This window comes from Microcaecilia unicolor, chromosome 6 (genome assembly GCF_901765095.1).
Source record: "Microcaecilia unicolor chromosome 6, aMicUni1.1, whole genome shotgun sequence".
NCBI lineage: Eukaryota > Metazoa > Chordata > Amphibia > Gymnophiona > Siphonopidae > Microcaecilia > Microcaecilia unicolor.
In genome coordinates this window covers 231,213,950-231,230,876 of record NC_044036.1, presented here as the reverse complement: position 1 = coordinate 231,230,876, position 16,927 = coordinate 231,213,950, and the positions used below count along the sequence as shown (strand labels likewise).

The window sequence follows — 16,927 nt, the reverse complement described above, 5'->3', positions numbered from 1 at the left end:
GAATATCCAGCAGATCGATCATGGACAAACTTTGAAACGATCTCAACAAATGAACTCTCACATTGGCTCAGGAAATACGCCAAATCGCAATGCAAGCTAGACATCTTCCCTAACAATCTAATAAGATCCGCACCCAAACATTTCAAAACAGACCTCACGAACCACGTAAACTACATACTTCAGAATGGGCTCTTCCCCACAGATAAGGGAAACATCCTACTTACTCCACTACCAAAAGATGCTAAGAAAAGCACAATGGACCTAACCAACTACCGCCAGTAGCATCTATCTCACTTACAACGAAACTCATGGAAGGCATAGTGATGAAACAACTCACTGAATACCTAAATAAACACTCAATCTTGCACAACTCTCAATCAGGATTTCGATCAAATCAAGCACCGAAACTGTTCTAGTATCCGCAATGAACTCATTTAAACAAACAATTGCAACTGATAACAATATACGCCTCCTACAATTTGACATGTCCAGTGCCTTTGACATGGTTAATCATGAAATACTATTACATATACTAGAATACTTCGGAATAGGAGGCACAGTTCTCAAATGGTTCGAAGGATTCCTGACCACAAGAACATACCAAGTAACAATGAACGCGGATAGATCACCCCCATGGTCACCTGAATGTGGAGTTCCCCAAGGATCACCCCTCTCACCAACCCTATTCAACCTGATGATGATACCTTTAGCCAAACTTCTAGCCAACCAAAACCTCAATCCCAACATATATGCAGATGACATCACAATCTACATCCCCTTCAAACATGATCTAAATGAGATCAACCAAAGCCTCCAAATAATGCACACCTGGGCAGATGCATTCCAACTAAAACTAAATGCAGAAAAAACACAATGCCTTGTACTCACCTCACAACATAACACAAAACACTTCTCTACCATAACACCATACTGTTCTCTCCCAATCTCAAAAAACCTGAAAATTCTCGGAGTCACCATAGATCGAAACCTCACTCTCGATGACCACGTGAAAAACACGACAAAAAAGATGTTCTACTCCATGTGGAAACTTAAAAGAGTAAAACCTTTCTTCCCGAGATACATCTTCCGTACCCTGGTACAGTCAATGGTAATAAGTCATCTGGACTACTGTAACGCACTATACGCGGGCTGCAAAGAACAGACCATCAAAAAACTACAAACTGCCCAGAATACTGCCGCCAGACTCATATTTGGAAAAACTAAATATGAAAATGCAAAACCCCTGAGAGAGAAGCTTCACTGGCTCCCACTTAGGGAACGCATTACGTTCAAGATCTGCACGATTGTGCACAAAGTCATTCACTCAGACACCCCAATCTACATGCTAAACCTCGTAGATTTACCTCCAAGAAACGCCACAAGATCATCCCGCAAATTTCTCGACCTGCACTTCCCCAGTTAAAAAGGACTAAAGTACAAACAGATGCATGCGACCACATTCTCGTATTTAGGCAAGCAAATGTGGAACGCACTGCCTAGACTTGAGAACTATTGGTGAAACAACTATTTTTCGCAAATCTCTTAAGACATATCTCTTCAGCAAGGCATACAATGAGAATAGCCACAATAATTCACCCGACAATCCAATCAATTAAGATAACTCATCGACTATAGCTACCTTAAGCACCCCTCTCCTTCTTTCTATCCTCATCTAACCTCTGCACAATAATAAATGTATATGTCACCTTGCAATGACAATGTTATCAAAACTATGTAAGCCACATTGAGCCTGCAAATAGGTGGGATAATGTGGGATACAAATGCAATAAATATAATATAAATATATAATATAAATATATAAATATTTGTTCCCATGATAAAACTGAATTCTATTATTCTGTCTCGCTGTATTTTGTAATGGATTTTCTGCTTGTTCTTTTGAGCGTTCCAGAGTCAAAGTTTGGTTGCAAGGAACCAGCAATAAGCTATATTTATTTATTATATATATTTATTTCTATCCCACATTTTCCCACTGTATGGCAGGTTCAATATGGCTTACATATTGCCAAAAAGGTGGTTACAAAATTTAGATTTGTAGAAGTCTAGTACATAAAGCGAAGATACTTACCTGTAGCAGGTATTCTCCGAAGACAGCAGGCTGATTGTTCTCACATGTGGGTTGGCGTCCACAGCGGCCCCAGGAACGGAGATTTTCCAGCAAAATCTTCAAAACCTCTGCGACAGCCAAAAGAGCATGGAACGGACGCACGGCGCATGCGCAGCCATCTTCCCGCCCACGTCTGTTCCCGCCTCAGTTAAATGAAAAGCAAATAAAGCAGAATACAACTCCAAAGGGGAGGAGGGTGGGTTGGTGGGAACAATCAGCCTGCTGTCCTCGGAGAATACCTGCTACAGGTAAGTATCTTTGCTTTCTCCGAGGACAAGCAGGCTGCTTGTTCTCACATGTGGGGTATCCCTAGCCCCCAGGCTCACTCAAAACAACAAAGAAAGGTCAATTGGGCCTCGCAACGGTGAGGACATAACAGAGTTTGACCGACGAAGAACAACTAACTGAGAGTGCAGCCTGTAACAGAACAAAAATGGGCCTAGGAGGGTGGAATTGTATTCCAGACCCCAAACAGATTCTGCAGCACCGACTGCCCGAACCGACTGTCGCGTCGGGTATCCTGCTGACGGCAGTAATGAGATGTGAATGTGTGGACTGATGACTACGTCGCAGCCTTGCAAATCTCTTCAATAGTGGCTGACTTTAAGTGGGCCACTGACGCTGCCATGGCTCTAACACTATGAACCGTGACATGACCCTCAAGAGTCAGCCCCGCTTGGGCATAAGTGAAGGAAATGCGATCTGCTAGCCAATTGGATATTGTGCGTTTCCCGACAGCAACTCCCCTTCTGTTGGGATCGAAAGAAACAAACATTTGGGCGGACTGTCTGTGGGGTTTATCCACTCCACATAGAAGGCCATTGCTCTCTTGCAGTCCAATGTATGCAACTGACGTTCAGCAGGGTGGGTATGAGGACAGGGAAAAAATGTTGGCAAGACAATTGACTGATTCAGATGGAACTCCGACAACACCTTCGGCAAGAACTTAGGGCACGTGCGGAGGACTACTCTGTTATGATGAAATTTAGTATAAGGAACATGGGCTACCAAGGCTTGGAACTCACTGACTCTACGAGCTGAAGTAACCGCCACCAAGAAAATGACCTTCAAAGTCAAGTACTTCAGATGGCAGGAATCCAGTGACTCAAAAGGAGGTTTCATCAGCTGGGTGAGGATGACGTTGAGATCCCATGACACTGGTGGAGGTTTGACAGGGGGCTTTGACAAAAGCAAACCTCTCATGAAGCGAACAACTAAAGGCTGTCCAGAGATAGGCTTACCCTCTACACGATAATGGAAAGCACTAATTGCACTAAGGTGAACTCTTACGGAGTTGGTCTCGAGACAAGACTCTGACAAGTGCAGAAGGTATTCAAGCAGGGTCTGTGTAGGACAAGAGCGAGGATCTAGGACCTTGCTGTCACACCAGGCGGCAAACCTCCTCCACTTAAAAGAGTAACACTTCTTTGTGGAATCTTTCCTGGAAGCAAGCAAGACCCATAAGACACCCTCAGAAAGACCCAAGGAAGCGAAATCTACGCTCTCAACATCCATGTAGTGAGAGCCATGGACTGGAGGTCGGATGCAGAAGCGCCCCCTCATTCTGAGTGATGAGGGTTGGAAAACATTCCTATCTCCACGGTTCTTTGGAGGACAACTCAGGAAGAAGAGGGAACCAAAAGGGCCAAAAGGGCGCAATCAAAAAACATGTTCCACGGTCTTGCTTGAATTTCAGCAAAGTCTTCCCCACCAAAGGTATTGGAGGATATGCGTACAGAAGGCCCTTCCCCAATGAAGGAGAAAGGCATCTGACGTTAGCCTGTCGTGGGCCTGAAGTCTGGAACAGAACTGAGGGACCTTGTGATTGAGCTGAGTGGCAAAAAGATCCACCGAGGGGGTGCCCCACTCTAAGAAGATCTTGTGAACAACTCTGCAGTTGAGCGACTACTCGTGAGATTGCATTATCCTGCTCAATCTGTCGGCCAGACTGTTGTATACCCCTGCCAGATACGTGGCCTGGAGAAACATGCCATGACGGCGAGCCCAAAGCCACATCTGGATGGCCTCCTGACACAGGGGGCGAGATCCGGTGCCCCCCTGCTTGTTGACATAATACATGGCAAGCTGGTTGTCTGTCTGAATTTGAATAACCTGATTGGACAGCCGATCTCTGAAAGCCTTCAGAGCGTTCCAGATCGCTCGCAGCTCCAAGAGATTGATCTAAAGACCTGACTCCTTGAGGGACCAAGCCCCCTGAGTGTGGAGCCCATCTACATGCGCTCCCTACCCCAGGAGAGATGCATCTGTGGTCAGCACTTTTTGAGGCTGAGGAATCTGGAAGGAACGTCCCAGGGTCAAATTGGATCCAATTGTCCACCACTGAAGGGAATTGTGAAAATTGGTGGACAGCTAGATCACATCCTCTAGATTCCCTGTAACTTGATACCACTGGGAAGCTAGGGTCCATTGAGCAGATCTCATGTGCAGGTGTGTCATGGGCGTCACATGAACTGTGGAGGCCATATGGCCTAGAAGTCTCAACATCTGCCAAGCCGTGATCCGCTGAGATGCCCTAGCCATGGAAACGAGAGACAGAAGGTGGTCTGCTCTTGTCTCGGGAAGATAGGCCCGAGCTGTCTGAGAGTCCAGCAGAGCTCCTATGAATTCTAGTTGTTGAACTGGAAGAAGGTGGGACTTTGGGTAATTGATGACAAACCCTAGTAGCTCCAAGAGTCGAATAGTCATTTGCATGGACTGTAGAGCTCCTGCCTCTGAGGTGTTCTTCACCAGCCAATCGTCGAGATAAGGGAAGACATGCACTCCCAGTCTGCGTAGCGACGGTGCAACCATCGCTAGGCATTTTGTAAACACCCTGGATGCGGAGGCAAGCCCAAAGGGCAGCACACAATACTGAAAGTGCTGTGTTCCCAGACGGAATCACAGATACTTCCTGTGAGCTGGAAGTATCGGAATGTGAGTGTAAGCATCCTTTAAGTCCAGAGAGCATAGCCAATCGTTTTTCTGAATCATGGGAAGAAGGGTGCCCAGGGAAACCATCCTGAGCTTTTCTTTAAGCAGATATTTGTTCAAGGCCCTTAGGTCTAGGATGGGACGCATCCCCCCTGTTTTCTTTTGCAAAGGAAGTACCTGGAACAGAATCCCAGCCCTTCTTGCCCTGGTGGAACGAGCTCGACCGCATTAGCGCTGAAAAGGGCGGAGAGTTCCTCTGCAAGTTCCTGCCTGTGCTGGAAGCTGAAAGACTGAGCTCCCGGTGGACAATTTGGTGGTCTGGAGATCAAATTGAGGGAGTACCCTAACCGGACTATTTGAAGAACCCACCGGTCGGAGGTTATGAGAGGCCACCTTTGGTGAAAAAATTTTAACCTCCCTCCAACCGGTAGTCCAGCACAGGTACGTTTATGGTGGCTATGCTCAGCTGGAGCCAGTCAAAAGCCCGTCTCTTGCTTTTGCTGGGGAGCTGCAGGGGCCTGTCTGGGCACACGCTGTTGACATGAACGAGCGCACTGGGGCTGAGCCTGAGAAGGCTGTTGGGAAGGTGGATTGTACCTACGCTTTTTGTAAGCATAGGGAGCATTCCTCCTTCCTCTGAAAAATCGTCTACCTGTTGAGGTAGATGCTGAAGGCGCCCAGTGGGAGAGTTTGTCGAGGGTGGTTTCCCACTGGTGGAGCTGCTCAAGCACCTACTCGACTTTCTCACCAAAAATATTATCCCCCCGGCAAGGAACATCCGCAAGCCGCTGCTGGGTCCGATTGTCCAGGTCAGAGGCACGCAGCCATGAGAGTCTGCACATCACTAAACCTTGAGCAGCGGATCTGGATGCAACATCAAAAGTGTCATAAGCACCCCTGGACAGGAATTTACGAAACGCCTTCAGCTGCCTGACCACCTCCTGAAAAGGCTTGGTGTGCTCCGGAGGGAGCTTATCCACCAACTCCGCCAGTTGCTTAACATTGTTCCGCATGTGGATGCTCATGTAGAGCTGGTAGGACTGAATTTTGGACATAAGCATAGAGGACTGGTAGGCCTTCCTCCCAAAAGAGCCTAAAGTCCTAGCTTCTCGTCCCGGGGGCGCCGAGGCGAAATCTCTAGTACTTCTGGCTCTCTTGAGAGTGGAATCCACAACCGCAGAGTCGTGAGGTAACTGCGACCTCATCAACTCAGGTTCCCCATGAATCCGATATTGGGACTCTGCTTTCTTGGGGATGGTGGGATTAGATAAAGGTTTCATCCAGTTCCTCAGCAATGTCTCCTTGAGGACATTATGCAGAGGGGCAGTAGATGACTCTTTAGGTGGTGAAGGATAGTCCAGGACCTCGAGCATCTCAGTCCTGGGCTCATCCTCATTTACCACAGGGAAAGAAATGGCCACAGACCTTTCCCAGAGAAAGGAGGAGAAGGACAGACTCTCCGGCGGAGAAAGCTTCCTCTCAGGTGAAGGAGTGGGATCAGAAGGAAGACCACAAGACTCCTCAGAAGAGAAATATCTGGGGTCTTCCCCTTCATCCCAGGAGGCATCCTCCTCAGTATCGCACAAGAGTTCACAAACTACAGTCCAAAACTGGGCCCGTCTCTACGCCGAGGAATGATGTCCTCGAAGGTGATGTCGAGAGGTCGACTCCCATGCCGGTGGCGACGAAGCTCCCTCCATCGACGTCGATGGGGAGTCGACCTGGGTGGCAGCCGAGGCCAATGCCACAAGCGGTATCGGCATCGGAGACCTCACCACAGGCACTGAGCCAGCCGCCACGTCCATCGTCGGTACCGGAGGCGCAAGCACCCCCGGTACCGGAACAGAGCGCTGCAGCAGCCCTTCCAGAAGGTCTGGAAGAATGGCTCTGATGCTCTCCTCCAGAGTCGCTGGGAGGCCGGTGCAGGAGTCAAAGTCAGAATCTGTGAAGGCCTGGGAGGCGGTACAGGGCTGTCCGGAGATCGACACACCAACACCTCTCATATGGAGGGGGAGCGCTCCTCCCGGCTTCAATGCTTTCTGGGTGCCAAATGCTTCGACGCCCCAGAGCTCCCGGTACCGTGTCTCGAAGGAGACCGCTGTCGATGCTTCTTAGCCTTCGCTTGAAGCACGTCACCGGTACTCCTAGGTACCGACAAGGAGGACGTGGAATCCACACGCCTCCTCGGGTTCAGGTCTGACAACGGTCAGTCCTGGTGGGCCTGCCCAGCAGGAGTCTTCGAGACGGGTGGACACCCACTCGACGGCTCACTGCTCCCAGCTAAAGGTGACGTTCGGACAGCCATTACCTGCGCTCCCGATGTCGATGCCATCCCCAGTGCCGATATTGACGGTTCCAACCTCGGTACCGATGTCGACGTCGAGGAATCAGACGGAGCTCCGAAAAGACAGTCCCGAAGAGCTCTTCTCAATGCCCGTGTCCGCTTTTTTAAACTCAGACACAACTTACAAGCGTCTGGGCGATGGTCGGGCATAAGACACTGGACGCACCAGCAGTGCGGATCAGTGCTCGAGATAGACCACTGGCACCGAGCACACTTCTTGAAGCCACTGGGAGGCTTCAATGACATTAGCGGAAAAATCGCGATAGCGAAATCAAACGCTCGATCGTGCCAACAAAGGGCAAAATATGGGAGAACGAGCGAACGGGTGTCCAAAAAGGCCGCAACTGAAATCGAAAGAAAACTTACCAGGGCAAAAAACTAAGAAAAAAGGGTTTTGTTTTTCTAAAACTGGAAAACAAAAAAGACAAGGAAAAAAGCGACCTAAAACAAAAAGAAAGTGCTAAACGTGAGCAAAGGGCGCCTAAGGTTTTCCTGGGGCCTACGGGACAGAGACCGACACGCAGCCTCCACCGTGGAAAAGAAAAAAACTGAGGTGGGAACAGACATGCGCGGCCATGAAGGTGGCCGTGCATGCGCAGTGCTTCCATTCCGTGCTCTACTGACTGTCGCAAAGGTTTTGTAGATTTTGCTGGAAAATCTCGATTTCTGGGGCCGCCGTGGACGCCAACCCACATGTGAGAACAAGCAGCCTGCTTGTCCTCGGAGAATACAGAAGTACAATAAACGCTTAGGTTGATATATTAGGATATTGTGAGAGAGATTAATATTATTGTTTTCTATTTCTGAACTTTTTGTGATGTATAGGTGTGGGATTAGGCAGATCCAGGGGGGGAAGACTTCTTGAAAAGATATGTTTTCAGATTTTTTCTGAATTATAGGTAGTTTTCTGTGAGTTTCAGGTCTTTGGGTAGCGAGTTCCAAAGTCGTGTGCCTATAAAGGAGAGGTTGATGCTTCCTCCTCCCCTCCCCCGAATTAGTTGGGGCTATCTTCCTAGCACCTAATACTGCGTTTTATGTATTGGTTTTATGTTTCAATACTTTTTATTAGACAAAATGCACATACCATGTTGAACAAGCAACCAGAATAATAACATGCAACCTTCAACACAAACTACATGTGTCTGTTCCCAGACACACGCATGTCATCTCTATGGTTCTACAATTGTCTCTTTTGTTTTCTCCCCTCCTCCCCAACCCCCCCCCCCCTCCTCCCCACCCACCTCACCCAGGGTTGCTCTCACTCCTTAGCCTATCAGTCCATTGTCATTTGTTTATATGTTGATCAGGTAACTTCGTGCTGCTGGTGTTAATGTATCTCACAAGGGCGCCCAACGGCGCAGAAATTCCTGTTTGTACCTGGGGGGTTGTCTGTTCATTTCCAATCGCTCAAAACGCATTAGTTCTAGCATGCCTCCCCTCCAGTATTGTATTGAGGGTCCTCCGGGGGCCAGCCAGGCCCTTAGAATTGCTTTTTTTTGCCAATATGGTAGCTCTCAGAGCAAAATGCCGCATTCCTCTCGGAGCGGGGCGTGGAAGCCACAAGCTGCCAAACATAAGTTCTGGCTGGGGTCTCCACATCACTCGCCACATCCGTGAGATCTCCTGCAACAGGTCTCTCCAAAAGTCTCGAATTTTTGGGCATGTCCAAAACATGTGGCCCAGCCCCGCTCCTTCCATCCCACACTTCGGGCACGCCCCATCCGGGGAGAGTCCCATATGGAAAGCTCGTCTGGGTGATACATGCGCTCTGTATAGCACCTTGTATTGGAGTTCCCAATGTATTGCTTCATTCCTAAAATATGTCTCTTTTTTTATAGTAATTCCCAAGTCCATACTCCAGACTTCTGACAGATGCTTACAATCCAGTTCTGAAAAATTATCCCTAATATATCTGTGATGATAGGCCAGAGGAACCTTCTGTTGTGCCCGAAAGGAGAATGCCTCTGCCAGTTCTTCCTGTGCATCCTCTGCCAGTGATTCCCACGGTAAACCTCTGACATAATGTCGCAGTTGAGCATAGTAAAAAGTATCCGTGGGAGCCAGATTATAGCTACGGCTTAATTCTGCTAAAGTCTTTATGCGGCCTTCCTCAGAAACTACATGGAACAAAAAGCTGATGCCCTTTTTTCTCCAGGTGCGGAATGCTTTGTGCAGCGACCCCGGGGCAAAGTCCAGATTACCCACAATTGGTAAGTATGGGGTCACTTCAGGCGTAAAATGGTACAAGCGACAAATCCATTTCCAGACTGCTTGGGCCGATCTATAAATTCCAGTGTCTTTCAATTCTTGCACAATTGCGGCCCTTGGCTTATAAATAACATATCCAAGGTGCATGTCTTGTAACATGTGGCTTTCCAATTCTGTAGCAGAAAAGTCATTGGAGGCTCTATACCAATCATTTATATGGCGCATACCACTAGCCACTGTGATATGTCTGATGCTAAGCAACCCCAGTCTGCCGAATTCTGTTGGTGTCTGAAGTACTGCTAGTGGTATTCGAGCCCGTCTCCCATTCCACAAGAATTTTTGTAGGGCCTTGTTGAACTGCATTTCATCCTTGTGTGTCAAGAAAAAGGGCAGCACTTGAAACATATAGAGCCTATGTATTGGTTTTATTGGATGTATGTATTCTTGCATAAAGCCAAATAGTATAGCCAGTTAATAAACTATAAATATGTTGATATGGTAAGTTCTTTGTTGTTAACGTCTACTGGAAAGTTATTTGGAATTGGTGCTGAGGGGGAGGGGGGCGAGTGGGAATAAATACAGCGCATTTGATAATGATGAATATATGCCATTTGAAAACTCTGAAAACTTATACTGCAAAATACTTAAGAGTTATAGTACACGTAGAGGTGTATTTTCAAAGAACTTAGACTTACAAAGTTACATAGTAACCAATGGAACTTTGTAAGTCTAAGTGCTTTGAAAATGAGCCCCACTGTGTATGGATCTTGTTGAAAATAAAGAAATTATTTTAAAAAGATCCATTAGCGCACAGTACTCTGCTTGAAGTTAGCGCAGAAGCACTTAGCACCTATTAGGACGCAGCAAGTGGTCCTGCATCAACTGTGCATTAAACCAGGCCATGGTATTTGTAGAATGCCAACCACAAAACACCTTCCATGCACATTCTACACCCAAGACATGCTCACTCACACAAAATGCACAGTTTATCATGTGCTAACTGCAATAATATCAGGTCTGCACTAGCAACAGTAAGCAACATGTAAACTGCTTAACATGGTTTAGTAAAAGGTTCCCTGAGGGCTATTCTGTAACAGCACCCATATAGATGGGTGGAACATGAGAGGGACATGGGCAGGTATGTGTGACCCTGCCACACTTATGTAACGGCAGTTACACAAAGTCTATGGCTGGTATAACAATAGGTGCACAAATGTAAGATGCACAAATACAGGTTACACTAGCACTCTATAACAGAATCTGAGCACCTAGATTCTGTATGCGCCTAAATAGAGGCATACACTTATAAAATTGTCTCCTAAGAGGGTATGCCATAAGCAATCAAAAATGAGTCTTAATTTAAGGCATTTATCACTTGCAATAGTCATTGAGCTTGGGTAAATGACAAAACTACATTTTGCAAGTATACATGTATTATTGTTATTTCATAATCATTTTGCCTATTTGCTCACATCAACCACGTTCCACCCAAAATCCAACCATGTGCATACCTACAGTGAAAGTATGCACCTTGCAAACAATGCGCATACTTCTGCCCATTATAAGAGGCCATTTGTACATGTAAATGATTAAAATATGGCCATTTACACGCTGTCTTAACTCCTACAGTGAAGTGGCTCCTTATAAAATCACCTCCTAAATCGACTCTGAGGAATCATTACAAGTTGGAAGTATATCAATTAGAGCTTTAAATGATGGAATATGGGCACCTGAAAACAAGTAATAATCAACCTTTTTTTCACAGCTATAGAGAAATATTGCCATTCCTTGTCATCAAGCAGATGAAGCCATTACGTATGGGTTATGTCCATCAACCAGCAGGGGAGATAGAGAGCACTCAAACTCTCACAGTGCCCTCTTGGCCAGCTAGCTCCACTGCCTCTTCAGTATTCTCTATCTCCCTTAGCAGGGTGGCTGCAGCTTGTTCGAGCTCCAGAAAAATCTGCCGGGAGGTGGTTCCTGGCTTGCCAGTTGTTAACCGGGGTGTTGGAGGCTATAGCAGCTTCACTTTAAAGGCACATAGGTTAGCCCTTTCCCCGCCTTACCCATACCTCTGTGGATGTGGACATATTGCCTTGCTTTCCCTGTTCTTACCCACCAACAGTGGATGCAGGCATATAGGTTCGCCCTTTCCCTGCCTTTCCCACTCATCTGAGCCTCCGGAGTCTTCAATACCTCTGCTTTCCTCACAGCTTAAAAAAAAAAAAAAAAAAAGTTGCGTCGCGTTTTTAAATGCAGAGACGCTGGAACAGAGGTTTTTGACCTGATTTTCAGCAGGATCGTAGTTGTACACTAGATCCTTTGAGGTAAGAGTGTTTTCCAACTCCTCCGGGGTGGGCCCGCGATCGGGGCGATTTTGGCGCAAACCGCCATTTTGGATTTTACCGCCGTTTTTCGGCGATGGCTGCGGACAATATAAAGCGCTGTTCCACTTGTGGCAAGCACAAATCAGCAGCAGGGCTCTGTAAATCGTGCTGTATTGGCGTAGGAGCCGGCCCGAGCATGGCGAGCGATGTTTCTTCCCGCTCTGAGCTGGCAGCGGGCGCCATTTTGCTTACACCGCAAGGCGCGGCCTCCGTGGACACGGAGAGACCTGAGCCGGGTGGGGCACCTCGAGATGAGGTTATTTCAGGAGTGGCTAGCACCGGACAGGATTTGGGTGCCCAGGGTGAGATTTTCTCCCCGGATTTTGTGCTTTTGCTGCATAAAGCATACATGATGAAAAGAGCCCTTCCTCAAGGGTCGCCTGAGGTCCTCTGATTGCCCCCCCCCCCCCCCCCCCCCCCCCCGCTGGATTCTGGCCTGGGACTGCCCAGTGAGGCTTTTTTCCCGGATGCTTGGCCTAAAGATAAGCGCAGAAGGGTTAATTCCCCTTCAGATTGTGGTGCACCCTTTTCCCCCCCGTGGTCGGGGTGTGAGGATTCGGAGAACTCGGACAGACGATCTTGGTCTGAGGAACCAGAGTCAGGTGCGGATTTACCACAGGATCTGGATGATCCCTCCGCGGTGAGGATTTTCCACCGTGATGAGCTGCCAGCGCTTATTTCATACCCTGCAGGCCCTCTCGATTGAAGATCCTGACAGTGGCATGGCCTCCTCGGGTAATCCCAGGATGGCTAGTACCAAGAAAGCTGCTCGGGCCTTCCCTTTGCATGACTCCATCCTAGAGCTTGTTTCGGCTCAGTGGGCTGACCCCGAGGGACCTTTGAGAGTTTCCAGGGCTATGGGGCAGTTATACCCTCTGCGTGAGGGACATATGGCTCGTTTTCAAATGCCTACAGTGGATGCCCTAGTCACTGCGGTGACAAAGAGAACTACCCTCCCTGTTGAAGGAGGTGTTGCCCTGAAGGACGTTCAAGACCGTAGGCTGGAAACAGCGTTGAAACGGTCCTTTGAAATTGCAGGTCTCACTGTTCGGGCGTCTGCATGCAGCTGTTATGCTGTGAGAGCCTGCCTAGCTTGGCTGCAACAGGCAGTGGCTCAGCCCGGAGATGGAGCGGAGCCCTTCTTGGATGTGGCTCCGTGGATGGAGGTGGCCTTGTCCTTTCTGGCTGATGCCCTTTATGACCTTGTCAGAGCTTCGGCTAAACAAATGGCAGTAGCAGTGGCGGCTCGCCGTCGTCTGTGGCTACGACACTGGGCAGCGGACATGGCCTCTAAGCAAAGGTTGGTGAAGTTGCGTTTTCAAGGACTTCTCCTATTTGGTGAGGAGTTAGAGAAAATTGTGAAAGGCCTGGGTGATCCAAAACCCCAGCGCTTGCCCGAAGATAGGCAGAGGCCTTCCTCTAAGGGCCAGGCGGTCCACTCCTCGTACAGACCTCGCTTCTGTGAAGCTAGAAGGTACCGCCCGGGGCGTTCTGCTGGGTTCACTTCACGTGCCCGTGGTCAGCAGAGGAACTCCTTTCGCTCGGACAAGCGTTCCGCAGCCGGTGGCTCAAGACCAGGAGTTCAGGGGCGACCCTCTCAATGATGGTGCGCCGGCCCTCTCCTCGATGCCTGTCATCGGAGGACGGCTTTCCCTCTTTGTCGAGGAGTGGGCCAAGACTTCCTCAGATCAGTGGGTTCTGGACCTGATCAGAGATGGATACAGAATAGAATTCAACGCCCCAGTAAGAGACGTGTTTGTGGAGTCCCGATGCGGTTCTGCCGTCAAACGGGAGGCGGTGGAGGAGACTTTACAAGGACTGATTCAGTTAGGGGCAGTGACCCCGGTGCCTCCCGCCAAGCAAGGCTGCGGCCGATACTCCATCTACTTTGTGGTGCCGCGAAAAGGTGGGTCCTTTCGCCCTATTCTGGACTTAAAAGAAGTGAACAAGTCCCTGAGAGTGCGGCATTTCCACATGGAATCCCTGCGCTCCGTCATTGCGGCGGTTCAGCCAGGAGAGTTTCTCACATCTCTAGACCTGAAAGAAGCTTACTTGCACATTCCGATTTGGCCCCCGCACCAGAAGTTTCTGAGGTTTGCGGTGTTGGGAAAACCTTTCCAGTTCAGGGCCTTGCCTTTTGGCCTCACCACAGCTCCCCGAACCTTTTCGAAGGTAATGGTGGTAGTAGCTGCTTTTCTCAGGCGAGAAGGTATCAGGGTTCACCCGTACCTAGACGACTGGCTCATCAGAGCAGACTCTGCAACAGAGAGCTTACAAGCTACAGCCAGAGTGGTCTCAGTACTGCAATCTCTAGGCTGGGTCGTCAATATGGCCAAAAGTCACCTGTCCCCTTCACAATCTCTAGAGTTTTGGGGGGCCAGGTTCGACACAGTCTCGGGCTATGTGTTCCTACCCGAGCTAAGGCGGTGCAAGCTTCAGAATCAGGTCCGTCTGCTCCTGAGGATGCCCCGCCCGCGAGCTTGGGACATTGCCCAGCTGCTGGGATCGATGACAGCCACGATGGAAGTGGTACCCTGGGCGAGAGCGCATCTGAGACCTCTACAGTATTCCCTACTCCGGAGATGGTCTCCTATTTCTCAGGATTACCAATGCAGACTTACTTGGCTCCCTGCGGCCTGTCTCAGCATGGAGTGGTGGCTCTCGGACAGCATGCTGCGGCGAGGAATGCCGCTGACGCTCCCCGTTTGGTGCCTAGTGGTAACAGATGCCAGCCTGAAGGGCTGGGGCACACACTGCAAGGGGAAGCATGCCCAGGGTCTATGGACACCCGAGGAGTCGGAGCGGTCCATCAACCGCCTAGAGTTGAAAGCGGTGTTTCAGGCGCTTCTGGCCTTTCAAGTGACCATGGAAGGATTGGCTGTCAGAGTGATGTCGGACAACACGACAACGGTGGCCTATATAAATCGACAAGGCGGAACAAGGTGCAGAGCACTAGCCGCGCAGGCCGAACAGATTTGCCACTGGGCCGAGCTGCATCTTCAGTGTCTGTCGGCAGCTCATATTGCAGGTCAGAGCAATGTGCAGGCCGATTATCTGAGCAGGCATCAGATCGATCCAGCAGAATGGAATCTGGCAGACGAAGTATTCCTGCAGATCTGTGCCAAATGGGGCAAGCCCGTGATGGATCTAATGGCGACAAGTGCCAATACCAAAGTCCCGTGCTTCTTCAGCAGACGGAGAGATCCTTGCTCGGCGGGGTTGGATGCCTTGGCTCAACCCTGGCCTCCGGGTCTACTTTATGTGTTTCCCCCATGGCCCTTGATAGGGCGCCTGCTCTTGCGGATTCGGCTGCACCCAGGAGAAGTGGTCCTCATCGCCCCGGATTGGCCAAGGAGACCTTGGTATGCAGACCTCCGACAGATGCTCCTGGAGGCTCCTCTGCCGTTACCTCTGGTACCGAACCTGTTGACTCAGGGACCGGTAGCCATGGAGGACGCCGGCCGCTTTGGTCTTATGGCATGGCTATTGAGAGGGCGCAATTGAGGGATAAAGGTTATTCCAATAAAGTTATTTCCACTCTCCTGCAAGCCCACAAGCGGTCCACTTCCGTGGCTTATGCCAGGATTTGGTGCCTGTTTGAGTCTTGGTGTGCTTCCAGAGCCATTGTTCCAATGCGGGCTCCTGTCTCACCGATTCTGGACTTTTTGCAGGAAGGTGTACAAAAAGGCTTGGCCTATAATTCCCTGCGGGTGCAGGTGGCAGCGTTGGCCTCCCTTCGTGGTAAGGTGGAAGGCGTGTCTTTGGCTGCTCACCCAGATGTGGCACGGTTTCTTAGAGGGGTGCTTCGGCTCCGACCTCCAGTGCGAGCACCCTGTCCAGCTTGGAACCTGGGGCTAGTTTTGAAAACCCTGCAGGCATCTCCTTTTGAGCCGCTTCGGCGAGCATCGGAGAAAGACTTGACACTGAAGGCCGTTTTTCTGGTGGCCATTACCTCGACGAGACGGGTGTCAGAGCTCCAGGCGCTGTCCTGTAGAGACCCATTTCTGCAATTTTCAGAGTCCGGAGTCACGGTTCGGACCGTGCCTTCCTTTATGCCTAAGGTGGTTTCAGCCTTTCACTTACACCAGCCTATTTTCTTGCCCTCTTTTTCAGAGGAAGAGTTTCCAGAATCTTTTGGGCAGCTTGTGCGCAGGACTCTGCTGCAGTATCTGCGAGTTACTAACTCTTTCAGGACTTCTGATCATCTGTTTGTTTTGCTATCCGGTTCTCGCAGAGGGTCTCCAGCGTCTAAAGCCACTATTGCCCGCTGGCTCAAAGAAACTATCTTTTCAGCTTATCTGCTGGCCGGCACGGTTCCGCCTGTAGCCTTTAAGGCACATTCTACTACAGCGATTTCTTCCTCTTGGGCTGAAACTGGAGCACTCTCTCTTCAAGAGATATGCAGTGCAGCAACATGGGCTTCTAAGCTCTCCTTTGCCCGACATTACAGGCTGGATGTGGCTGCCAGGAGGGATGCGCGTTTTGGTGCACAAGTGCTAGCGCGTGGTGTGGCTTGTTCCCACCCTATCTAGGGATTGCTTTGTTACATCCCATACGTAATGGCTTCATCTGCTTGATGACAAGGAAGGGAAAATTAGGTTCTTACCTTGGTAATTTTCTTTCCTTTAGTCATAGCAGATGAAGCCATGAGCCCTCCCTGTATGATTGTCTGTATGCTGTGAATCTGTTTTTCAGGTTCTGTTCTAATTTCCTGAAGTTCCTTCCTTGGGAGAAAGTTGGAAAACAATCTTCAGGATTCATGTTCAGTTTAAATTTAGGAGGATGTGTTCATTCCCTCCAGCATGTTTTTTTTGGAGGATGTGTTGATTCTCTCCAGGAGGCGCGTGTGTTCCCCTCCACTTATACAATAAGGAGGATGAGTTTATTCCCTCCAGGAGGATGTGCATTCCCTCCTTTATGAGTTCATGC

At 49.2% G+C, this 16,927-nt stretch overlaps 1 protein-coding gene across 1 annotated transcript in view; it reads right to left on the bottom strand.

Annotated features, from left to right (window-relative positions):
• PNPLA7 (patatin like phospholipase domain containing 7) overlaps window positions 1–16,927 on the bottom strand; it is a 2,530,065-nt gene that overhangs the window by 2,120,240 nt on the left and 392,898 nt on the right. The gene's annotated exons all lie outside the window — the stretch shown is intronic.